The following is a 27,615-nucleotide window of genomic DNA, read 5'->3' as shown; positions in this document are numbered from 1 at the left end:
GAGTACTGATGAATAATGATAGCTAGCGATTAATAATATTAATTAAATAAACTAACAAATGTTTAAATATTAGGCAATTGTATTTATGAACGAAATTTAATAACAAAATTAACTATGGACAATTTGTGGGGTTTGAATAACCTGCGTTCTGCGTTGAAGTTTTTATTTTATTTAAATGCTCTGCCTCAAGAATTTTCATTTTCAGTTTGCATTCTTCTACATAAAGCTCATGTTTCTCTTTCATCTGTACAATTGTAAGTGCATGTATTTCTTGCATGTGCTTTAAGCGAATTTCCTGCTCATTGATGATATGTGTTCTTCTTAAATCTTCCATTTCAGATTTACTTTGAGCCCAGTTGCAGAGTCTTTTGCTTAAAGATCCAAGATCCATCCTTAGTTACCTTTCGTTTTAGTGGAGCAGATTTTGGTGTTCTCAATTTATCTGCAGAATACGATCTCCAGTCACCAGCAACTTCTGAATTATTGCTCAAATAATTTTTATGGTGTATGGAATCGGACTCTACAGTATATAAAAAAGTGATAAATAATGAAGTAAACGTGTTCGGTAATATTCTTTTACGTTGTGTCGACGATGATTTTCCTATATCATCCTGATCATGACAATCTGTTCTGTCGTTTACTGCTTCATATTCTTGAAGTAATGGAAGTGTTGCATCAATCTCGGACGATAGATTAGCAATAGAACTTCTTCTGGAAGCCAAAATAAATATCGTAAAAGAAGACCTCAAACTTTAGATAGACACTGAGTACCTACCTACCGTATCGCTGTCATATTTGGAAGTGCGTCCTGTTAATTGGTCTCCAATTATTTCTTTGATTATTTCTTCAGTATCTGTAATAGCACTCTTTGTTTTTTTGGCCGGTTCTCCTCCTGTGCCCAAAGTGTACTTTTTCTCGTCTGCAAATTTTCACTTTGTTCTTTTTTTAGATTTTCATATTTTCTTTTAAGAATCAAAGCACTTCGATAATTTTCAAACCCTACAATATTAAATTCCTGTTCAATTGCTTTCCATGCATCCTTCTTCAATTGATTTGCATCTGTATCTGTTTTTTTATTTTCTATTTTATCTTTAAATTTAAATACCAAGCCCAGTAAATGTTTTTTCAATGGTAGAAAAATGGTGGACCTTTTATTAGTACTCATTGTGAAAAATCGACATAAAACACATTCACAGATAAATTTCACAGTTGTCGGCAATGACAAATTTAATAGTATTTTACAGTAGAAGTCCGTAAGGATAGCCTTTACTGCCGAGCCAGAGATTTTGTGAGACGAGCTCGCAGAGCGAGTCGAATAATACTGGCGAGGCTGTAAAGGCCCTAACGGACGTGTATTGTACAATAGTTTTTGTAATATCTCTATGATTCGTTCACAATTATCTTTTTGAAATACATTTTTTTCGACGCCATAGAAAAAACCGAATGATTAAGTGTGCGGAGGACGTCGTCATGTCAACCGTTGTTTGTGAAAAAAAATTGTTTCAATGTTGTTTGTCAGATTTGTTCAACGCTTAACTTTCCGTTGAAAATAAATGAATGAAATCAATAAAAAATCGCAATCAAGATATGCCCGATGTCCGGAAGTGAAGTATCGTTATTGCCTGCAAAATCGCGCTTGTGTTAGTCTTAAAATTGTGAAGCATCATCTTCGATCTTGTCTACATTTGCTGCTGTTTGTCAGATTTGTTCAACACAACTTTCCGTTGAAAATAAACGACTGAAACTGAAAGCAATAAAAAACGGCTTATGTTTATTTGATCAGTAACATTATTCAGTTGACAAGTAAAAAAATAAACATTTTTCAAGTAGAAAATTCAGTTTGATCAGTATGTTCTGTCCGGATAAAAATTAATCTTTGACTGATTTAAAAAAAAATGATATGTAGAAATACTATTTGATCAGATATTTTGTTCAATAATTAATTGCATTTCGATTCTTAAAAAAACTTAAGTTTCATAATAATTTATGATAAGTATTTTGATTCAATATGATTAAGTATAATAGTGAAATTGAAATATAAATAACGATAAATGGTCTGAGGGCAGAGCCAATGGCAGAGCTGACTGATAATATACCTACAGAAAATGTACGGCAGCACGGCAATACAGCATAGATTGTGAGGCAGGTTCTGTACTAATCTCGACAAGAGGAATTTCAAATAAATAAAATCAGGACAACATTATGGTAGAATTTACTTGAAAATTAAACGATAAAATAAACAATGAAAAAATAATTTTCAAACTTAAAAATTAAAAAAAACATTTTCTTAAGTACCTATAGCTTAAAGTTTATGTATATTACTACTGCACAATAAGAGCTTTTTTTGCCTTAGAAGGACGCCCTCTTTTACGTTTCCCTTGAATACTTATATTTCGCGCTTCTGGTGGTGGTTTGACATATTTAAGTCTAATGGCTATGCCAATAATATGTTTACATATCATATTTTTAAAAAAAGCTGGACAATTACAGTTTCCCTTAATCCACTCATCTGGAGAAGTTGACATGGTAGTTATCCAGGATGAAAATGCCTTATTTTTAAACTCTTCAAATTCCACCCAATTTTCTGCGCAAATGTCATTTAATTCTCCTGGTTCTTCGGTTGAATCCCCTGCTGGAATTTTGTAACTAATTTGACTCTCCTGTTGGGAGACAATGAGAACTGGTTTATTCTTTTTAGTCCACTGATAGGCAGATGTCCACAGGGACAATGTAATTGTTGGTATTTTCGAAAATTTTTTCAACTCAGTTTTATAGTCGTTCGACCATTGTTGAACACTTTCAAGAGCAACCGATAGAAAATGGTTTAATGAAAGGCGTTCCCGAAGGGTATGAGTGTCTTTTATAACTTTATTAAACGCTTCTAAGGCGTTATTAGTACTTGGTACATGTTTCATTACACCTTCGTACCAATTGCTATTATCAGACAGCCACTCTCTTTCAAAATAATTCAAAAAAGCTTGCTCCGTATTCCATTTTTTTTTTAAAAGTTCAACAGCTTTTTCGAATATCTCTGGAGATGAAGAAAGTTGAAGAGTGTTAATATCACTCAGAATTAGGGAACGGTTTTTTTTCTCCACATCACGCTCTACACGTTTCTGAACATTTTTCCTCATATGCGCCCAGCACATGATTATCAACTTATCAGTTCCGAAAATCTCTATGAAAGCATTCTGAATACTTTTTGCAGCATCACATATCAACACGTTAGGTTCAAATTTTTTTTCAAATAATTTCTTTGATGTGGCAACTAACGCTCTAAAGAGAAACTTGAAATCCTCCTTCTTCTCATTAGTACAAACAGAAAGACCAAAAGGGTGAAAATGTTTATCCATATCGGTAGTACCCACTATTAGAACTGGAAAACCTTGCCACAAGAGTTTGTAGGTTGCATCAGCATGAATTTTGTAACTGTTGGCACAAATACTCATCAAATATCTACTTGTTATGAAAAATCGAAAAATGCTTTCCTCTTCCTCAGTCTCTAATTCGTATTGTGCGACGAAAGGGATATGCAAGTCTTCTGGAATAACTGAGTTTTTCAGTAGCCATGCTTCCAATTCTCCAACACTTATTTGTGACGGGCCATATTTGGATTCTCGCAACTGATGCAAGTAATTATCTAATTGTCTTTTTGAGGGAAGCTTCCTGATATCACTATTCTTGGACAATTCTATTAAAATAGCCTTTGGCTTTAACTTTAGGTCAAAAAGTTTTTGGATTTCCAACTTTAGAGAAGGGTCAATTCCAAGAACGCCTTTTGTTTCAATAGAGTCATGATTGTGTTCTGATTTAGTCTTGAATAAATGCACTTCATGCGATGTCGAATCATACTGAAGATATATTTTTGCAGAACATTGTTGTCCACGAAGTTTAACTTGATTGCACCTGAAGTATCTCTTTATTCCTTCTTCTGTTTTATTTTTATAATGAAATCCCCATATTTTTTTATCTTTTATAAATTTTTCAGCCTCATCCGATCCAGAAAAAACTCCAATCTTTATCCAATTTCCTATAACTCTCCTCTTTGGCGATGATTCGTGATGACGTCCTTCCTCAGAGGATGATTCCGACGTTTCGTACTCCGCAACTAGACTATTGTTCATCCTGAACGCCTGCAGAATATGACTGTGAAAAAATATTTATAAATACCTCAATTTACCTTGTAAACTTATGCAATTTATTTCACCATAACACAAGACACTTGCAGACTATTGCGCGGTCAAATTTATAGGTTATGTTGTTTTTCTCGAATCGTACCTAATTGACACAATTTTAAGAATCAAGTAAATTGTACACTGAGCAATTGTTTTTTTACTTGTGTTCTTCAATATTCTGTGCCACAAATTAAATTTAATACTTAACAAACGCAAATTCATTGAATCAGATTTAAAATTTCGTAGATCAAAATGTTTTACCACTGTCCAAACAATATTTTACTGATCATTCAGTATTTTAACTTGGAATATATATTTTTAACTTGCCTCTAAATATTTTACTGTGCATTCAGATTTATTACTTAATTATTTAGTAAATATTATTACAAATAGTTACTGATCAAAATGTATTTGTACTCATCAATTAAATTGTTCCGATAAAAAACCGCGATCAAGATATTCCCGATGTCCGGATGGCAGCAGAGCAAGTGAGGTCATCGTTATTCCCTGCAAAATCGCGCTTGTGTTGGTGTTAAAATTCTGAAGCATAATCTTCGATCTCGTCTACATCTGCTAGTGACATACGGATTTCGATTAATTCAAGGTGTGTCCCATAATATTAAACATTAATTATTGTACTAATTGTAAAAAAGTTGAAAAATAAAATTTAGATCTGCGTTGCTATAGTTATTTAGTCATTCATAACGGCCGCTCCCGCTCATAACGGACACCCTTAACGGACTCCGGCCGTTATCAGGTTGTTTACATGGTGACAAACAATCCGGAAAGCCACCTTTAACAACCAGGTATTACAAAAACTGTTTTACGCGAGTAACCTGGGTCTGATTCTACCAACATAACTAATTTTGACGAAAACGGTCGCTCAAGTGATCTTACTGTGAACAAGAGATGTACAACGCGTCTATTAAATAAACCCGGTTCAGTAATAAACTGTAGTTCAATTGAACCGAAGTTCAGTGTAATTTGGTACAACCGGCCCTTAGCATTTGACACCTTACGCCCTTGGTGCAAAGAAGCCATCGATTTCATTAATGTCATTGGAAACCGACTTATCGCGGAATCAGGCGATTCAAAATCAAAGAAATTCCTTTTCGAGAGGATTTCCCTTGCCATTCAACGTGGAAACGCTGCAAGCATTCGGGGCACTTTTCCAGATTCCCCAATATTATCGGAAATTTTTGTATTATAAAACAGAAATGTTATGTACCTAATTATGTTATTAATATTCTTGATAATATCTAAAATTAAAGTAGTACTCGTAAATCTCAAATGTCACAATCTTAGGGAAAAATTAATTCGTCTAAGGGCCAGTTTACATGAGGGAAATTGAGATTAACTGAACACGTGATCAGATTGAACCAATCGAAGTTTCGGATTCATGGGTTAATTGCGCATTAAAATTTAATTCGAATTAAATATTTAATTCTCTTTCTATAAACTGGCCCTATATGTTTTAATACAACTATTGTAAGTATATCAGAAATATTTTTCCTGACAATTTATTAATCAATAATCAATCATAATAATCAATATCCTTTAAACAGGTGATCCAATGATTCATTTTATGTTATATACCGGGTGACTGCCGCAAATACTTTGTTGCTGATCTTGCTTATTTTTTTATCCGATTTGAATAAATAAATAAAGACACCTATTATTCATCATCCTGTGTATACCTCTATATGTATATACAGGGTGATTTTTAAAGTTGTGTAGTTATTTTGCACAGAAGAACGTGTTTTGGCGATGGTAAATTTGGACCCAACATACAGCTTAAGACAAATTTCTCTTGAACTAAGTTTATGTAAATCGCGGTTATGTAATATCCTCACGAAGTACAAATATCATCCCTACAAGGCACAGTGTCATCAAGAGATTGTTGCTGTTGACGAAGAAAGTAGGAGTACACTCTGTTATGAAATGCAGGAACGTGCTAACAATGATCGTCGCTTTCTGTTGGCAATTGGCTTCACAGACGAATGCATTTTTACACTAAATAACGAACCAAATGTTCAAAATACGCGATATTGGGCTCAGGAAAATCCTAGAGTTAGAGTATCCTCAAAAATTTAATATATGGGCCGGGATTTTTAATAACAATATTATTGGTCCATTTGAAATAGAGGGAAATTTAAATTCAGCAACTTCTTTAAATTTATTACTAACTAAGGTAGAACCTGCATTGCAAGAATAAATCAGGAAATCTGATGGCTGTCTCAGACATTTCGGTTTAGATGTTAGAATTTTTTTAAATGATTCCTTTGCAAATTGTTGGATTGGTAGAGGTGGTGTTATAAACTGGCCAGCAAGATCTCCTGATTGCGACATTTTCTTTTGGGGCCCACTTTAAAAGCAAAATTTACAAAAGACGCCACCCAGAAATTAATTCTTTAACAGAAGCAATAACTACCGAGTGCGCGTTAATTACTGAGATGCGGTTGGTGTAAGAAATGCTTTTTATAACAGATTGGTGCATTCCTTATTTCAAAACGGGGGGTTATTTGAATATTTGTTGTAATTTTTTTAATCTTTGTTTAGTTTTTTTTTTAAGAATTTATAATAAAAACTGCTTAAACTGTTAATCACTTTAATATTATTATTATTTCTTTACCCTCCACCACCCGGCGGCAGGGCAATTTTGCCGGAGTACATACACTATTACGGATATTACTATCAAGTAATAGTGCAGTCCTTATCAACATAATTACCGGCGTCTCGCCTCCAAATTTTGACTTTGTTGTGTTTTGTTATGTTCTGTGTCAATGTTAAGGAACTTCCTCACGATATGACATGAGTATAATAATATACCTTTTTGAATTTCAACTACCAATGTGTTACCTAAATCCAAAATTTTTAAATTTTTCAAAAGAGATTGCGGTATTATTCCCGTTGCCGAAATTATAAGTGGTAAAATCGAATTTTTTTCTAAACACCAAAGATTTCTCATAGCAACGGAGAGCTCTAAATATTTTTATTTTTCACTTTAGTATAATTGCATGATAACTCCTAGGATACGAAATACGTAAACATGTCCATAACAACCGGGGAATAAAACAGGGCGTAATAAGAATAAGCGGGCGTAATGAATTAATAACACCCTCATCAATTCATAATTGCAAAGATGCCAATTTTTTTTTTTTTTAAAGAACACGTATAGTGAAAAATAAAATCTTGTATGCACCACGGCGTCACCGAATGATTACGCCCATCGAACGATATCCATCTCTCGGGCTAAAGCCCTCGAGCTGGATTCATCGTTCTCCGGGCGTAATCATCGTTGTAACGCCCTTGGTGCATAAATAGCTAATTAATTTTTGATTTTTGTGTTATATGTCTGTGTTATATTATGTGAATTTGGAACAGCTATATCTAAAAGATATGTTTGCTTTTGTTCTTTATTTAAAATAATAATGTCTGGTCTGTTATGCTTAATATGAATGTCAGTTAAAACTGTTCGATCAAAATATAATTTATAATTGTCATTTTCCAAACAACTTTCTGGTGTATAACTATAATGTTATGTGTATTCTTTAATAAATTGAATTTAACAGCTAAATTCATGTGTATAATTTTAGCGAATATATCATGACGTTTCTTATATTCGCTTTGAGCCAAAACGGTGCAAGAAGAAATGATGTGTTCAATTGTTTTCCCTTCAGTTATTAATCCTAGATTATTAATTCTTTAATAACACGAGGGTCGATTCCGATCCAGGGCGAAATTAAAAAAAAAGAAGGCTATATTCTGAAGGCTATATTGTATCTCATGATTCGGAAGTCACGTTAAGCCATTGGTCCCGGTCTATTGAGTTGGTCATCATGCCCCTCATAGATTTGTAAACCAGTCCTAGACTGTGAAACAATTTTTTTTATTTTTATTTTGATGTATTGAAATAATGGCATAATACCTATAAATTGAATGCACAATGTTAATTGTCTGTATTCGACTTTGGGAGTGGACATCCGGTATATGTATATCATAATTATTTTGAAATTTCATAATTGGCGAATTTGTCTACGCTTTTTTCTAAAATTTTGAAGGTGAAAATACTCACTTGGACAATTACAGTACACATCTATAGCTTATGTCGTAAACAATTTCGTGAATAATACCGATCATAATCATATTTCGCAAATAATATTCTATAATCGATCAATCAAAGCTCATTGAATAGATTGGAGATTACTTATCAATCACTTGTATAAATATAAAATCACTTCAACATATTCATTACTCCAATATCTGAAAACGAGACAATGTTTAAGAACATTTTTATATTTATATTTGGGGTATTGGTGACAGTTCAGGTAAGCGTAATTTAACATTTTTGAAATAATTTTTAATTTCATATACTTATTAATGTAGCGTGGCAGGACTGCGATTACTCCATTAGACGCGATCGATGATGCTCAAGCAGCCCTCAATCAATTAAGGGAAGCTACAAGCACAGGTCTTACAAACGCTTTTGGTATATATGCAAATGCTTCACAAGTAATAGATTATGCAATTATTACAACGAGAGCAAATGGTTCAGAAGTAATAACAACAAAAAGCGATGAATATGTGTCTCAGTATGAAGCAATTGTACAATCGGCGGAACAAGCAGGAGTTGACATAAGTGTATGTGTTGATAATTTTGAAAATTTAATTAAAAATTTAGGGCCGGAAAATGTAGAAGGTCTAATAGATTGTGTTGACCAACAAATGTACTCTCCAATACAAGACATTTATTCCGCGAGCAGCCAATTGGCTAACAATTCATTAAAATCCATCTATGATTTTGAGAAGCAAATTGTTGTGTGTGGAAAAAGTGATACTACCTGTTTGAATAATGTTATATCTAGTATTAGCAGTATCATTACTGACCTAATAATCAGGATTGAGTACACCGCTACAGCTGACATAAGTAGACTACAACTTTTGGTGGGCAGGATCACGAGTTGTGGGGACCAATATGTTTCCAATAATGAAGGTAAAGGTGAAAGCTACATAACTAGTTTTCAAAATTGTGTTGATTCTTATTCTTATATCGACAATCATAATTAGCATGTGGAATTATATTTACTCGATTAATGGAAATTATTATTTACTATTACATCCGAATTAAATTCGTCATCATTGCTGGTGTACTGTTTTGTTCTATACATATAGGTAGTGTTTTTCCGTTCATTTAATTTTCTTTAATCTAAATAAAATGTAAGAACTAAAATCCATGTATTTTATTTAATACAATTAAAAATTTTCACTTATAATATCCCTAGTGCATTGATTATTTCCGGATATTAATCAATGCACGAGGGCATATTCGGTAAGAAAATCAGAACGACACGGACATTATGCTTCTTAAATTATAAATTTTTAAATCGTACGACACTCATTAAAGACCAATAGAAAAATTAGTTCACGAGCCATAACCAAGACAACAACAAAATTTCTTGGATTTTTAATAAATAAATGATTTTGATTTGCTGAAAAAATTTCCACTTATTAATTTCATGTTGGGTTAGCTAGGTGCAAAAAATTTCCAAGAAATTTTTGTTATAGAAACGACACCGAATTCTGTTTTTCTATTGGCTATTGTCGTGCGATTTTCATATATAACACCACGAGTAGTCCAAATTATGTCGATTATTTTTCAAACTGGTCACGAATTATCAATTGTGCTTGGGAATGAATCCACGAGTACGTGCTGCACGAGTGAGATTACCAAGCACAATTGAATAAGTGAAACCAGTTTGAAAAATAGTCTACATAATTTGGACTACGAGTTGTATTCGGAAGACTATTCCATGAACCAACTTTGGCAATTTGGTAGCAAATCGGAAGAAGAAATTAACGCAGAAATCGAAGAAAATGTTTCCAACAACACAAAAAACACACGTAAGTCCATTTGGAAGCAATTCTCAAGGCTGCATTCATTTGTTAAAAATATTCGCTGCGATCACTAGTGGTATTACCGATACAATTTCCACGAGTGGGAATATTCGGTCCAATTTTTTGAAACCATGGTAACAAATGTGTAAAATTGTGTTTTTATTTTTAACAAATGACAGGTGAATGGAATAGTCAGTGCAATTGTGGTATTTAATTACTACTACTATTGCCGGGCAATATTGCAAAGAAGTTTGGGTTTGAGAAATTAAATGGATTCTTAAACCATAAACCGGACCTAATTTGACCGGAAAGTGTGTGGCCGGCCTAGAACATTTTGAAATTCCCAAGTAAATTATTAAAATTTTAGAAAACGATGCAATGTGAAAATGATACCTTTGAGGTTATGTCTGGGTGCCGGTGCGTGTGAATCATGATCATGAGCAATTTAACCTGGAAAATAATAAATAGAAAGACTTTGCGGCGTCTCTGTAAGTAAATTATTGTAATATTTGAATATTTTTTAACAACTACCAACGCATTTTTCCTAGAGAACTTTCAAAAATCCCTAAATTCAACTTGACGGCTAAAAATTTCCCTAAGACCACTCACCAAGATAAAGAATAGAGTATATATCATTCATTACTTTATAAACGAATAAGAATCTTTGATTTTCTTTAGTTACCATGCATTACAGCGGTAATTGTAGTAACCAGGGCGATTTGCAATATACGAACCTTTGTTGATTCCAATATACCAACCTTTGTATTTTCGCTCGCCGCCTTAACTTACAAAATTTTTTCATGCCGCCGGCCGTTATCGACGGTTTTGCATGATTCAAAATCCGCCGGGAACGTTAAATTCTCGGCCTAGTACTTACAAAAGTGACCTTGGTTAAAAATTCGCTAGAGAATGGGCTGGCAGCATTAATTCTTAAATGTCAACAAAGTTTGATATAGAAGCTACTTTGGTTGAATTAATTAATAATAATTTTTTACTTTTTAAAAATGATTTAAATTTGTCGGCATGAAAAATTTTGTGCCTTGGCTACGCAATATACCACTCACACTCGCAGAATATCATTTTCTGGACTAGTTATCCTAATAACTATTGCGCTAGCCGTCACATCAACGTTGCATTAAATCACTCTGCTACTGAATTCGCCCAGTCGGTTTCGGGAACCTGTTTATTTATTTTTGAAGTGAAAACTTCTTTAGGCGCGCCACATACATTTTATTCCCGGGCAGTGAATTAGTTTCATGCGACACGGTAAAATCGTTCGCAGCAAAAGCTAAAATCGTTCACAGCACGACACGGCAAGCTAAAATCAAGGGAGTCGAGTTTTTTAGCGGAGCGAGCGAAAAACAATCAAATGTGCGTCACTTGTCAATTTTAACGTTGTGTTGTGACCTGACTGACCTCAGTGCAGAGCTGCAAGAGTAACTGTTTATATACATATGAAGTGTATCATGTCACTTCCAAAATAGGTACGTAACATTCGTTGTCACTTCCAAAATTACGTTGTGACTTCCGAAATCGGAAGTGACAACGTTTCGCCGTATTTTTTGCATATTTGGGCATTAGAGGACGCGGGGGTACCAGATCCGAAAAAATGTGTGGAAGTGACTTCGTCATGTTTATACCTTGTCAGTTTGGCACTTAGTTCACATATATGCCGTTGGCGCCACCATCGATTCTACAGAAACGACTTGGTCACTTCCACTACGCATACCATACGTTGACACTTCCGAAATTTGGCAACGTTGTTAGCAGTTAATCAGTTAAAACGTACCAGAGCTGTGCAATTCTGTGATATCTGTAATAATGTGATAATAATTGAAACAACGATGGCCAGTAGAGGAAATATCTTGGTGCAGATGGCACTTGACACAGGTAAGTTGGGTTCTATTTAGGGTTAACTTTAAATAATTAAGGTTAGTTACCCTGCTACATTTCTGGGAATTCCCAAATTACTGATGTATTCAGAAGAGTGACCAGTTTCGATACAGGTTTTTTGCATTAAAATAGACACTTTTCGTACGTAAAATTAGAAACTTCTTATGACCGTCTGTCTCGATTTTTAAACAAATTAAAAACAATTATTGTTGTCACGATGTTAATAATTTTAACCAAGGTTTTAAGCACTTCTTAAATTTTAGACGGTTAAAACGGCTATTAAAGAACTAAAATTTAGAAATGTTTTCCTTAAAATAAATAGAATGACGTGATAACTACCAACACTTTAAAATTTTCAGTAAAAACTTTTATTGTTTTCAACTGTCACAAATTCTCATTTTTCTCCTTTGTAAACTGCCTCTTAATTGCCCCAAAGCAAAAAATAGTAGATAACCAACCGTTGCCCTAGACAACACATTCAAAGTTACATTTCTGACAGGTCTTGAAAAATTTGTCAAAACTGTCAAAATCAAATGCGAAACCATTAAAAATTAAAAGATTTGGAAGCTTCAGGGACGTCGTTTCAAACAATAACATTTTGTATGCAACTCGTTTTTGTGCAAATTGGGCTTTTCTAATTGCCCTCGAGGCCTTAATACCCTCGCTACGCTCGTGTTTCAATCTTGTCCGTCAGGCAATTAGAAAAGCCCAATTTACACAGAAACTCGTTGCATAAATAACTATAAGGCCACTCCAAACATGCATTGAAATGTAGAATTTTGCTAGATACATCTACTATTTTCTATTTTTTTTACATCAGGACATAATTCAGATGACAACGAGCTTCAGTCCAAAGAAGATCCGGAATTTTGTGATTATAAGAACAAATCTGAGTCGAATCTCAAATTTAACAAAGACAAAAAGGCTGAATGTTTTGTCTCCATTGAACAAGACCCTGTGTTTAACCCTAATAGTTATGAAAACATTAAAAAAACTTCTGTAAGTTTACAATGAGTTGCAAAGTTAATTATAGTCTTTATCTACAAAGGAGATGAGCAAATATGTAACTCACAAAAATAAATTAAATGAAGTTTAAAATGAAGGGTTGTACTCGGCATTACGTGATGTAACGCTTGTTTTTCAGGGGTCCGCGTTGAAGAGAAAATCCAAGACAAAAAATTGCATTGTTGATAAAGTCCTCCTCAAGAAATAGTCAATTTTGACTTAAATTGTAAATCATTTTACAATAGGACAGCCAACCATCTTATAACTACCATAAATTATTCCATTATACCCTCAAATTTTATTGCCCCTTTGTTGTGCAGTGCCGACTCAAGAAAGGACAAACATCAGGTAAATATTGCTTTTTGCTGTGTTCTCACACTCACTTTCCTAAATAATAATTTCGGAATTACTTGATATATGATATCCCTAACTGCATCCAATTCAGCTGCAGAATAATTGCTATCTTTTGATTACCTTTTTTTCCTTTCCAAATTTTCCGGGTTTCGGTTCCAAATTTTTGAAACCGTGGTTTCGTTGACTCCCGTTAATCGGTCTTTACCGACAGCTTTACATCCCGATTCTAATAAATGTTTGTAGACATTTCTTATAATTTCTTTAGCATCGTTAGAGTTATGTTTCTTTTTCAGTCCTGCTGTAAAAATTACAGGTACCCCTGTTATAATTTGGCATTAAAATATACACCCTTATCTATATTTTTTTACCTTCATTTTCCTCGTTATTATCAAAAATTGTTTCAACGTCGACCATCTCCTCCTCCTCGTAGTTCTCTCCAAAAGGACGCCACATATTTAAACACAGGTTATAAGTTGAAAAATACACTCTTTTTATTGTGGGGAATTCAAAATATTTCTATTCGTAGTGTACGAAAATCAATCGAGAAGACAAAATTTCTTAAACAAATGCTTTAGGTAGACTTTCTCTAAGTAGGGGTTGCTAAATATACCTGATGCTTGCCCTCCCTTGAGTCGGCACTGCACGACAAAGGAGCAATAAAATTAGAAATTATTTATGGTTGTTATAAGGCGCTTTGCTGTCCTATTGTAAAATGATTTACAATTTAAGTCAGAATTGACTATTTCTTGACCAGGACTTTACCTGCGTTTGTAAATTGTCAATACCTAGAGCTATCAGGTTTATGTTCTGCAGTATCTATAAAATATTACTTGGGCCCAGAACATAAACCTAATAGATACCGACAGTAGAGTCAAGCGTGGGTAAGGCTAGTATAAACAATGTAATATGGATTTTCTCTTTTACGAAGACGGAAGACCCATGCATAAAAATGACTATTACATCATATAATGTCGAGTCCAAATTTACATTCTAAACTCCATTTCATTCATTTCTCTGAGTTACATCTATGGTCATCTCCTTGTTAGTAGTAAATACATTTTCTTTGTAGAATTGGATTATTGAAAATGATTTTAATAAAGTAGAGGTAAATTACCCTGAAAGTAATTGCAGTTATATCTCGCCGTCAGAGACAGATGACTCGGATCAAGATAAACTTTATTTTCCTGATAGTGACGACCTAAGTTCTTTGGATGTGCCTCTTGTGCCTGAACTGATTGTAAAAGATTACGACTCATTTGAACACAGAAGTCTGTCACCTGAGTCCAGTGACAAATATGATTATTCAGTAAAAAAGAATACTAGAAAGAATAATTTAAAACAAATTAACATTTTATCAGATGTTATCATTCAAGGATCTTCTGTAAGTCTCTAAGGCTGATCTTAAAAAATAAACAATCAATAAATATTTTTTTCAGAATGGTAAAAAAGAAAACACTTTAAAAAAAGAATTTTTGAATAACCCTAAAAAAGACCAAACAAGTAAAAAAAGTATTACAAAACCCAACAAAATAAATAGTCGCAATTTTAGTTCTAAGGTATGAATTTTAATGAAAATTAATTTTTTCCTGTATCTATTTATAATTTACTTCTATGGCCACAAAAAACAATAAATTTAAATGATTCCGCTCCACTTACGGAACCTTTGTCAGACAGATTACAGGTAAACGTAAATGACTTTTTTTTTGTTTTTTTATAAATATTTTTACAGAAAAAAAAACGGTCTGATGAAAAACTTATTCATTGCAAATTTTGTGCTGAAGATATCGCGACCAAAAATTTCATGCGACATTTGAAAAGACGACATAATGATAAAAACGAAGTAATAGGTATATTCAATTATCCATTGCATAGCAAGGAACGTAGGCAAGCTTTTGCAATGTTGAGAAATGACACCAATTTCAATTTATACATCACCGGACTCATACGACCAAATCGACACTGTACAAAAACAATGGACAAAGATGCGACCTAAAAAAAAAAGGTGCCCGAGGGCACGTTTATTCACGCAACAGTGTGCCAAATTGGGCACATGGTACAGGTCTCGGCATATCAGTTTACAATTTAAGATTTTTTTTTCTATTTCTTATTTACTATGTACAATTTGCAAAATAACCACAAATTTTGTTCCTGAGTCCATTGCTGTTGCTGGTTCCGTCCAGTGGAGGCTGCACTTCCGGATTGGCGCTTGGGAGAGCAGTGAGTGACGTCATCTGTTGAGAGGATTTACGGAATTACTGACGCGAGCATATTAAAAATTTCCTCATTTTGCAAGAAGGGAATCTCCGTCAATGGCGGAGGCCAAAGTCTTGTCTCCTCGTGTACAAGTTCCTGTGCCCCGAGATATTTCGGGCACTCTATAATACGATGATTGGGGTCGTCGGGGGCGTCGGGACATTCTTCGCAGCCATCGCAATCTTCTTTCCCGATGCGGTAAAGATGGCATCGAAAGTTGCCGTGACCCGTTAGAACTTGTGTTCTTTGATGACCTGTGGCCGGAACCGTTTGTACATCTGTGGAGACTGATGGGAGGAAGGCATGCGTAGTCCGTCCTTTGTTGGATTCGTCCCAACGAGCCTGCCAGATGTCCTCCGCTCGGAGCTGCATGGGCGGTAGAGTCAGTCATACCTGGCTGAAACAGAGAGCTCCGACCCCTTCTCAGAGCTCGGAGTGTGTTAGCACGATCAATCGCCAGGTCTGTGGGGAGGAGTCCTGCGAGAACACCGGCGGTATCTGTGGAGACCGACACATAACTTTTTGTCAGGAGGCGGGCGAAAGTTCCATATAGGGACAAGTATTGTCTTTTCACTTTAACACGGTTGATGGCACTTATCCAGAGCGGTGACGCGTATGTTAAAATGGGAAGGATCGCTCCGTTGTAAATTGTCCGTAGCGTCGATGGTGCGGTCTGCCCCCAGTGTCGAGCGGCGCGGCGGCGAAGTCCCTGAGTTATGTGACGTGCTTTCCGAACTGAATGGGTGGCATTTGCTTCGAAATTTAGTTTTGGGTCTATTATTATTCCCAGGTAGCGCTGGTTTTGTACATTTTTGATCGGTTTCCCGTATAATCGTAGTTTTATGTCTCTGTGATGTACACGTGGCGGAGACTTGTGCACCATCCACACAGTTTTGTCCTCCGACACTCGCAGCTTGTTTTCGTGGGCCCATTCTGCTACACGATCTAATGCCGATTGGGCTGTGTTGATTAGTGTTTGCCTGGAGTCACTGGTGACGATGATCGCCAGGTCATCAGCGTAAGCTACCACCTTTATGCCCTCGGGCCACTCGGAATCGATGAGGGGGGGGTCAAGCATGAAATTCCACAGTGTCGGGCCCAAAACCGAGCCTTGGGGGCATCCTTTCGTAATGAGCTTGTGAACCGAGACGCTTCCCTGTGTCAAAGTAACGGTGCGGTCGCTCAGGTAGCTCTTTAGCAGGGCCAGAAATTCATATGGGATTCGCTTATGTCTGAGGACCTGAAATAGCCCCGGCCACCAGACGTTGTCGAAGGCGCCTCGGATGTCGATAAAAATAGAGAGTGTATATTTCCGGTTGCCCTCAGTGACAGCTGTTTGAAGGGCATCGGTGGTGGAACGGCCCGATGTGAATCCAAACTGATGTCGAGAGTGCAGAGGCGAGACCGTTCGTGTCAACATGTCTTTGAGAAGTTTTTCTAATATTTTTGCGTATGCTGGTAGCAACGTTATTGGTCGGTAGTTCTTCACGCTGCCAGCGTCGCCGGTAGGGTCTTTGAGCAAAATGACCAGCTTTCCTTCCTTCCAGGCAGCCGGAAAGTACCCAAGCCTCCAGCACGCATTAAAAATTCGGAGTAGTGAGCGACCCGTCCATGGGTGTAGTAATTTGATGAGTCCTACCGGTAGCTGGTCCACACCTGGGGCCTTGCCCGGCCTTAGATCAGCCACGATGCGGTCGAGATCCTCGGCAGTAAACGGCTCGGCTTGGTGCGGTAGGGCATTTATGGCTCTGAAATCTCGACTAAATTCATCCTGAGCCCTGGTGTTTGCGGAAGAGTCGTCGTCCGGGAGAAGTTTGTGTATGAGAAATTCTAGCGTATTGTGGGGCGTTAATGTCGGTGAATTGTCTTCCCGTGTGAAGCAGCTTAGGACCCCAGTCTTGTGAAATTTCTCCGCGGCCAGCCGGTAGGCGACCCCCCATGGATTTCCTGCCAGATCCTTTTGGACGAAACGGGTCCAGCTCTTCTGTCGCGCTTCCGTCAATTTAGTCTTGAAGCGTTCCCGGGCTGCCACCATTTCCGTGTAGAGGTGGTTGGCGTATTCGGGGTGGCGATTCTTGTAGAGTAGCGATTTCTTGCTCAGGTAGATTTTTCGGAATCGCTCGACAGCATCTGTCCACCAGTCCGGTCGATGTGCACGGTACCTGCGCCTAAAGGTCTTCGCGGCTGCACACTCTCGCACACCTGTGTAAATAAAGTCGACGGCCCGGTCGACCGCAGCCGTGGTGTCTAACTCTGGAAAGCTTGCGTCGAAATCGTTGTTCCAGGTTTCCATCTTTTCGGATACGTATTCAGGGGAAAGCTGTTTGTAATCGATTACATATTTTGTCTCTTTTACTTGAGACGAGGTCGTGTCCTGGTTGCCGAAAAGTGAGAAAGTTATGGCATTGTGGTCAGATACAACGAGGGTCTCCGTGACCTTCCAGTTGTTTATGTGGGGTGTAGCTGTTGGGTTTGTGACCGTTAGGTCTATGTGACTTTGTCCGTTGGCAGAGTGGAATGTGGCGGCGTTGCCGGGTTGGTTTGCGACATCTAAGTCATTTAGGTCAAAAAATTCCTGAAGCAGCGGGGACCGGGTGTCGTCTCTGGTGTCGAACCATCTGGTTGACCGTGTATTGAAGTCGCCGCCGACAATGAGCCGAAGGCGTACGGTCGCATTTATGACTCTTTGTAGGGCCGGGAATTCCGACCTGATGTCGCCAGATGGTGGCAGGTAGACGCTCGCAATGGCCATTTCGGTTTTACCAAGCTGCATTGTTACGACGGCAATGTTTTCGGCGGAGATTTGAGGGACAAAGAGCGGTGTCACAAGTTTGTCATTGTAGATAATGGCAGCCCTGAATTTTTCTGCTGCGACCGCCGCTACCCTCAGACCTTGCAATAGGGGTATTTTATAACCCTCTTTGTGGCGCCAGACATAGGGCTCTTGGATGAGCGCCATGGCGACGTTTTTTTCCAACATGTGCGCCAGGAGATTGTTTGTTGCAGTGCGTGATTTATTCAGGTTAAGTTGTATGATGTTGGGCTTATTATCCATCAACTTTGGGAGAGTTGCAATTTTTGGCGATATGCCCGTACCGTTGACAGTTATAACATCTTGTTACCGTAATAAAATCACGAATCTGATGTGATCGCCATGACGTGTATATGCGTCCGGTCTGCAGAAAGTGCCGGCGCGCTGCTGGGTGCACTTCTATTACGTAATTTACAGATTCGTTAGGGGCACGTAACTGCGAATTTTCTGAAGGTCTTCGGCCATGTTTAAAGATTTTCCTGACAAAACGGTCTGGAACTGAGTCCGGTAGATTTTGTCCACTCAGTTCTTCCAGGAGCTCTTGAGTAACATTTGCTGGTACATCCATTACCTGCATTTTCGGCCACATCTTTCTAATCGGGACCGCTTTCAGTTTCAGGTCTTTGAGAACTTGCGAGTCTCCCAGCTTTAAAATCAAGTCACAGCGTGATTCGAGTAGTACCGCGTTGTCTTTCATTGTAACAATCTTATCTACTCGTATGCCATATTCGCGGGCAGAGCGGGATAGAAGAATTCTTTTAGTATCTTCTGCAATGTGCACTCCAGGACAGCCTTCTTCGGGGACGATAGTAATTTTGTTTTTGGGAGGCGCGGGTTTCGTGACTTGCGTAGGTTTAGTTGCTGAGGCAGTTGGGGTTCGCGCTGCAATGGCCCCATACGTAGGCGTAGGAGCTACTGTTGATGCGGCAAGTTGTGAGGCCACCGCGCTCTTCACGATTTCGCAGATTCTGTTCTCGTCAATCGGGGGTGGATTTGAGTTAGACGCGAGTTCCCGCTCGTTGGACAGCAGGGAGTTTAATCCTTTCTGGATAAGCTCAAGGGCCAACAGTGTGCAGTGACGCTTCCCGAGCTGCTCTTTGCTCGTCATAATAAAGTCACGTGCTACGGCTAGGTTAGCGCTACATACCTTGATTACAGCGCGCCAGTCGTTCATGTCAGCATCTGGAAATTGGACCGGAGTTCCTAGCTGAGCAGCTACGCTGACTTCCGGGGTCACAGATTTCCGGCGATTGGAGGTGGACGCCGCGGCGGGTTTTGCAGGCATTTTGATAATTTTTCGTGCGCTTTCTGACGCTATCGGCAGAGGACCCCGTGTCCCCTACCTGGACGGCCGGAAAAGCGCACCACTTGCACTTGCACAACACAATCACTAAGGTCTATTTCCTTTCTAAATTCCGCACGTCACCTTTAATTAGCAGCTTTTTGGATAATGAAAGATACGACCTCTTATCCCTGTGTTCATTGTAAAGGGATTTACACAAAGAAATATTTAAAGCGGCATGCTAACTCGTGTTCCTTGAAAGATGCGAACCAAAGTGGGCCAAAAATTAATGAACTTACTCTTTCTCAAACGGCAGTAGCATGCGCAATGGACCCCACTGAAGTGATATCAAAATTGAATATTAAAGAACAAGTACTTAAATAGATCCAGACACTTTTTATGGTCTTGCATATTTATTTAACTGTTTTAGGTATTCAATATAATGAAGGCAGACGAAATTGCTTTTGAGGTTGTAGTGCCCAGATTCAAAATTCCACTTCACGGCTACCAAGTAGGCCTTGGTTTGTTTACCAAAAATGGAATCCAGTAGGCCATGGTCAAGAAGTGACTTAAGGGATGGTGGGAGGAGAAAGCGCCCTTTCTTTTCACCCTCGCCGGAGGCAAGACGTGTTTTGTTCGTGCAGAGTGTTCTGTTAAAAAAAAAGAAGTCACGTTTTCTTTTTTTTCTCTAATTCCCCTGGCCATCCGCTGTTGAATTAAACGTTTTTCATTCGCAAATTAACAGACGGAGTGTTTTCCCGTGAGATTTGGTGCAAATCAGTGATATTGACGCTGTCCCATTTGGCGACACTTTTTTCCCTTTTTGTCTCACGTGTTCCACTAATCTTTGTTCGAGCCAGGACTGTGTTTTGTTGTGATAGGTATGTTTTGCATGTAGACAAGCATTGTAAATATAAAATTCTGACATGCTAAATTCACAAATTTGTTAAAATCGTAATTTGTTCGTATCGGAAGAAAAGTTTGTGTCATGTAATTGGGAAAGCAGTTTAGAGCGACATCAGCGTTCGTTTCGTCACGGGTTGTAATAAATGTTCCGCACTTCGATAGGCATTGATTGGTGATTGGGACTATACAGTGAGCGGCAAAAGTGTGGAATAAATTCATTAAAAATTAAACAAAATTTTTTTCAAAAAAATCTTTGGACAGGTCAATTTTAGTTTATAAAAATACATATTTTAATACAAAATAAAATTCCAAGCAGTCATTTGTTTTCGAGTTATGACGTCATCGATAGTTTTTTTAAGTGGAAACCCCCTATTTTTTTTCTTGATTCTGATAGCCCCTTTAATTGTCTAAACGTCGGTATAAAAATTTTGTTACCTTACATAAGGAAATTTTTGAGAAAAAAAATAATAAATTTGGAAAAAATAAATTTTATAACGAACAAAAACAAGTCAAAAACTGTGTTAGTAAGTACTTAAAATTATGGAATTAAATGTTCGAATTGCCATCCCCCAGGTTGTTGACAAAAAGCAGGTTTATGAAGAAATTCCCCCTGTTTTCGTGTTATCTAGTTTTATCCCCGCACCCAATCAAAATTAAAATTTCAATACGTTGTATTTCTGTTAAATGAGTCATTTTCGAAAACGTTTTGTAAAACAAAAAACATACGAATGAAATTGAGAATAAAATTTGACTGTTTGATTTACCTAATTGATTTTTTGACTTGTTTTTGTTCGTTATAAAATTTATTTTTTCCTACTTTATTATTTTTTTTTCTCAAAAATTTTCTTATGTAAGATAACAAAATTTTTACACTGTCATTTAGACAATTAAAAGGGCTATCAGAATCAAGAAAAAAAAATAGGGGGTTTTCATTTAAAAAAAACTATTGATGACGTCATAAGTTGAAAACAAATGACTGCTTGGAATTTTATTTGGTACTGAAACATGTATTTTTATAAACTAAAATTGACCTGTCCAAAGATTTTTTTGAAAAAAATTTTGTTTAATTTTTAAGGAATTTATTCCATACTTTTGCCGCTCACTTTACTCACAATTACTTAAGTAGTGCTTTTAGGCGACCCGGCCGCGACTCGAAGGGAGCAAACAGTGAAATACATCTGTTGGAAATCCTACACTAAAGCTTGCTAAGTTAATTTCTGGGAATAAAATAGGCTAATGCCTCTATTCCTCCAATTAATAATAATAATAATTATTATTATTTAAAAAAATGGCTATATTCTATCTCGTCTATTGAGTTGGTCATCACGCCCCTCATAGATTTGTAAACCAGTCCTAGACTGTGTAACAACATTTTCAACATTATTATTATTATTACATCTTAACCCTCCACCACCCGGCGGCACAGCAATTTTGCCGGAGTACATACACTATTACGGATAATACAGGGTGAGCAACAATAACTGTTTCAGTTGGCAATAACAAATTTTACATGAAATTTTCAAGACTGTGAATTGTATCTATTTCGGTTTGTTTTATTGACATTATTGACAGCTGGTATACATTTCAAATTTAAACGTCTTAGTTTGTGTAATCTTTTATTAATAAAATGGTTTTCTCGTTGGAACATGACATAAAAGTCACCAGAATTTATTGCCAACTTAATCAGTAATTGTTGCTCACACGGTACTATCAAGTAATAGTGCAGTGCTTATTAACATAAATACCGGCGTCTGGCCTCCACATTTTGACTTTTTTGTGTTTTATGTTTTGTGTCAATGTTCAGGAATTTCCTCACGATATGACATGATATAATAATATACCTTTTTGAATTTCAACCACCAATGTGTTCTCTAAGTCCAAAATTTTTAAATTTTTAAAAAGAGATTGCGGTACTATTCTTGTTGCTGAAATTACATATTATCAATTGAATTTTTTTTATTATTATAAAAATTAATATTTATAATAATAAAAAAAATTCAATTGATAATATGTAATTTCAGCAACAAGAATAGTACCGCAATCTCTTTTTAAAAATTTAAAAATTTTGGACTTAGAGAACACATTGGTGGTTGAAATTCAAAAAGGTATATATATTATTATTATTAATTGGAGGAATAGAGGCATTAGCCTGTTTTATTCCCAGAAATTAACTTAGCAAGCTTTAGTGTAGGATTTCCAACAGATGTATTATGTATTTCACTGTTTGCTCCGTTCGAGTCGCGGCCGGGCCGCCTATAAGCACTACTTAATTGTAATTATGGCTATGAATTTCCAGAGGATATTTTTGTAATTTATTTTTAAAAACAACTATACACTGTTTGATTCAACTATGTCATTGTTTAAGCTGTTCAGAAAGACACGAATGGGTAAAAAATGTTCTCTGCATTTGGTTTTATGTTGCATTTTTATTATGTTTTTTGTTGAAAAAATTGTTTTTTACTAGAAATTTTAACTTAACAACTACTCTTTAAACTTCAGTTTCCATATTAAAAAAATCTTTGAAATAAATATCGTGGAAAACGGATTTTTTTCCATAAATAGCAAATTATTGTTTAAAAAATATAAATATTTACGTGCCCCAAACAAAATGTTTCTGATTTCAAATAATATATAAATACACACATTTATAAAAAAAAAAATCATCAAAATCGGAGCTGTTTCTGAGGATTAAGAAGTAAAAACCTTTATTGACTCGACTAACATGGAAGTTGTGTGCCCCGTCATCTCCTTTCCGACCGGCATGCGGATGTAGAAATAGTGCGCGGGGGTGTCGCATGCGTTAGAGGTTTAGTGGAGTAACGTTAGGTTTTTATTTCGGAACCGGTAGCAAGAGCTCGGATTTGAACGAAATTTTTTTCATGTGTTATAAATAAAACATATTAAAACCTTTATAGGTTAAAAATTGCCGCTCACTGTTTATTTCATTAATTTATTGTTTATTTATAAGAACTGAAATTTTCCAATTAGAAATCGTTATTTTCGCAAGAAAAATACTAGAGAACAGTATAGAATGACTTTGGGAAGAGTATATTGTTGTATTGAAACTTGTTTGGAATGAATTGTATGTGGAAAAAGAAGAATAGGCAGATGTTCGGTAGCCCAGTGTTGACCGGCTCAGATAGAAACACGTTCAGTTTGTCTTCTAGAGTCGCATAGTTAGCATTTTTTGAAGAAAATATATAATTATTTTTAATGATTTTTGACAAAAAAGTGTTTAGTATACCATGCGATCGAAAATAAAAAAAATCCAGAGGTCCGTGATTAATACGCTTCAGTTGGCAACACGTAAAAATGTAATTCAAATGTCATCAGATGTCATTACAATGGAGAACTGCCATTATTAATTATTGGCTATTAAAATTGCTATTGCAATATGTTCACTTGAAAGCAAAAACTTTTCATTGTGCAGTGTTACTTCAGAAACGGCGAATCGTCCTATTCTCTAGTTTTCGAGGAATTTCAACAAAAGTTTCCGTACTTTCAAGACACTTACAGTGGAGAGTAAAAAAAAACAGACATCATTTTTGACAAAACAGTCATAAGAGTGAAACCGCCCTTCCTACATTTAAATTATTTAAACTGATTAGATTGTGACAATTTAGTCAATAACTGTGCTACATTCGTGTCAAAAATAAATTACTCTCTAGGATTTAGGGATATTCGATACTTGGTTGCCATAAATTTGGTTAGGTTGGGGGCTATGTGGTTTCTGGTGGCAGACAAAAGATATCTCAAAAATGTAAGGCTGTGGCTAATTCCTTGTCACAGTTGCAAATTAATTACTAATGCCTCGCTAAGTGATAGATGATTTTTCGTTTCATAATCAATTTTGGTTTCTGTCGGCATATTTAATTGAACTTAATCCCTCAATTCATAGTAACCAACCTTAGGCATTCAAAATTACTTCTGAAAATTATATGTAGTTACACATCATGAAAAACGTTATTTCTCTATAAGTTCGAAATATAGGGAGTAATTTATTTTTGACAAGATAGTAGGTACGTCTGATCAATTCTTCAAATGTTCCAGTTGTCATAAACTGTCATATTGACAATAAAGAATGGGTTATATTGAATTTTTGAAAATGTCACAATTTTGATGTCCGTTTTTTTTACTCCTAACTGTACCAACAGCTTGCCTTGATTATTTTGTTTTTCCATTCCTGAAAAACAACGTGTTCAAAAATAGGCCACTGTAATTGCCCACCATCAACAATTTTAGATGAAAATGACATAGAAGAGGATGAAACCGGGGAAAATATTTAATTTTTATAATACACTCTTAATAAATTTTTACTTTCAGCATCTCTTGTATATTTTTTACCAATACCCGTCACAATGATCGTTTGAAGAGTTCTACTCACTTTGAATTTTAAGTAATTCATTGTCTTAGAATTTTTTTTGGTATCATGTTGTATTGGTAGGTGCTATTTAAGTTATTCTTTGCCAAAGAATATCCGACAAACAAAACATTAAACACAGGAAATAAGATTTTAATGAAAAATGATAAGTTATTTTTTAGAAAAAAAATGTATGTTATAAAAAATTGCCAAATTTGAACAGTATTTTGAATTAGTATCTCGTATTGTCAAATTAAAAATTTTAACACGTAAAACAACCGACAAAAACACAACATGGAAGTAGCGCAAACTTTTGAATAATTTATTTAAACAAAACAATTCGGTTGCCATGGTGACCAGAGCACTCCCGATCTTTGAAAATATCCCAATTTAACTATTATAAAAAAAAATAAGCACAAATATAATTTCAAGATTATTTATTAAAGAAATTATAATGAGTCGCTTTTTGTGCCGGTGAGTGTATTTCCCACTAGAGCGTCAATTTTTAACCTATAAAGATTTTAGTATTTTGTATTCATGACATAAAAAAAAAATAAATTATTACAATCGGAACTCTTGCTACCGGTTCCGAAATAACCCCGTATTTTTGTCTATCGTTACTCCACTAGTTGTAGGAATGGTCACACATGTACTCTGTAGTTGTTGTCTCTCCATTTAAACGGCTTGTGACGAAATCGCGCGTTCCCGTATCTCAACTGTACCGAAATGAAACATTTGACTGTAATTAGTGTTTAAGAAAAATTTGTTATGAAGTTTGAAAAGATTTCGCCTTTGGGATACCGTTTACGGGGGTTTTATCGGTCCCGTTTTGCAATAACCGCGTTTTATAATTTGTTTTATTTATTTTTTTTATTTTGTCGGGAAAAATTCGTTCATTCACCTTAATTTAAAAATCCACTTTGTCGGTTCGTTTGGCGTATGCGAGTGCAACGTGAGATTTGGCATTGTGTCTAATTTCTTGTTTGTCTTTATTTCTTTAAAAATTCATCGTTTGCTATTTCGATTTTGGTAAATTATGTTTTTTGTGTTGCATCGTTTAATGCTGTTTATTTGTGTATATATTTTATTTTGTTTTGTTGCCATCTTGCGTTGCTCGCTTCAAAATTCAAAGTTATTGCAGATCAAATAATTAAATGAAATAAAAGTTTGGCGTCCTCCACACCTAGTTGTTTCATTTCTATCGACACTCCCCGAATTGGAATCCTCACCGTTTGTACCAAGAATCTGATCCGCCTTTGAAGTCTTGTCAAAAAAAAAAACACAACGTAGGTCCTAACACTTTTCGACGATCACCACTTGGCCACATTTTTGTTTAGTTTTTTTTGTTTTTTTTTTTAACCTGTTTACTTTTTTTATTCGTTTACTTTTGGGGTTTGTTTACTTTTGGGGTTTATTTACGTTTCAGGGGTTGTTTATTTTGTTTTCAAAATGGCGGATAAACAGTAATGTTCAGATCATTACAAGGTCAAAAAGGATTTGTTGATTGCACATTTCGGCGAGTCTTATATGAAGAAACATAAAAGAGAACGAATGATATACTCCTGCAGCAACAGAATGCGTGAATTATCAAGATTAACTAATAAGCTTTAGACAAGTAACTAAAAATGAAAATTGTTTTTCCAGAAATACTTCATCCTAAGAATTTCGATAACATATTGTTTGACACAAGAAGAATAGTGGGCTATGATCACCAAAAGAAAACATTTACGGCTCCAAGCTTAGCTATGCACTTGGGCACATCCTTAAAGTTAGCATGTGATGAGTTAACGACCTTAATACTAAAACAAAGTACAGGCTTTCAGTGTAAAACCGCGGAAGATGCAAAACTCTGGATGACAAGCGTGAAGAATTTTTAAAAATTAGTTGAAGGACGATGGAATATAGAAATGGGTTCTTTAGCTAATAAAGAGCTACAACAAAATAAATGGAACAAACCCTTACTTTTGCCATTAGTAAATGACATACAAAAATTCAGAGACGAAGTTACTAAGTTGGCCGAAGAATCCATAACGAGATTAACCATCGATCATTTAAAATGCTAAACAAATGTGCATTGTCATTATTGATATTATTTAATCGTCGTCGAATAGGAGATGTCCAATATTTAAAAATAACTGATTACAAGGAAGACAGGAGGAGCGATTATACAGACTTTGAAAATGCTTTAACAGAAGCAGAGAAAGTTCTTACAACACAATACAAAAGAGTAGTAAACAGTGGCAAGGGTTCCAGGGCTGTGGTAATTTTAGTACCAAAAGAGATTGAAAATAGTATATTATGCAACACGATTTATAAACGGCACTTTAGACACGCGTTTTATGTTAGGCATGAGCGAAGCGTAGCGGAGCGAGTGTTTAATAAACAAGTGTCTAGAGAAGTTTATAAACGAGTTGAATACTATACTTTTTCTACGACCAAATTAACAAATGGAACACACAAACGAAACAAGCAACTTTTTAATTAAACGTTAATTTAAACATACAAACTAAATGAACATACCAAATAGGAATATACAGGGCAAGTCACGTAAGGTTTATTTCTGAATTTATTTTGTAGGCAACCAAAAATACTAATTACGCTGACCACTTGATATCGTTTATAAAGTGATTTCATATAGTAATCAACGTAGGTATGTAATTTGGCTAAAAATGACAGTTGA

General features: G+C 35.9%; 2 long non-coding RNA genes across 2 annotated transcripts in view; one reads left to right on the top strand and one right to left on the bottom strand.

Annotated features, from left to right (window-relative positions):
- LOC138128523 (uncharacterized) overlaps positions 1-27,615 on the bottom strand; it is a 129,825-nt gene that overhangs the window by 12,948 nt on the left and 89,262 nt on the right. The window lies entirely within an intron of this gene.
- On the top strand, positions 6,998-9,405 carry LOC138128738 (uncharacterized). Its single transcript, XR_011158889.1, has 2 exons — positions 6,998-8,503; positions 8,562-9,405. It is a non-coding gene; the product is annotated as an uncharacterized lncRNA (long non-coding RNA).

The sequence above is a fragment of the Tenebrio molitor genome, chromosome 4, assembly GCF_963966145.1.
Source record: "Tenebrio molitor chromosome 4, icTenMoli1.1, whole genome shotgun sequence".
Classification (NCBI taxonomy): domain Eukaryota; kingdom Metazoa; phylum Arthropoda; class Insecta; order Coleoptera; family Tenebrionidae; genus Tenebrio; species Tenebrio molitor.
Note: the sequence above shows the minus strand (reverse complement) of the source record. Positions and strands in the feature narration are given on the sequence as shown.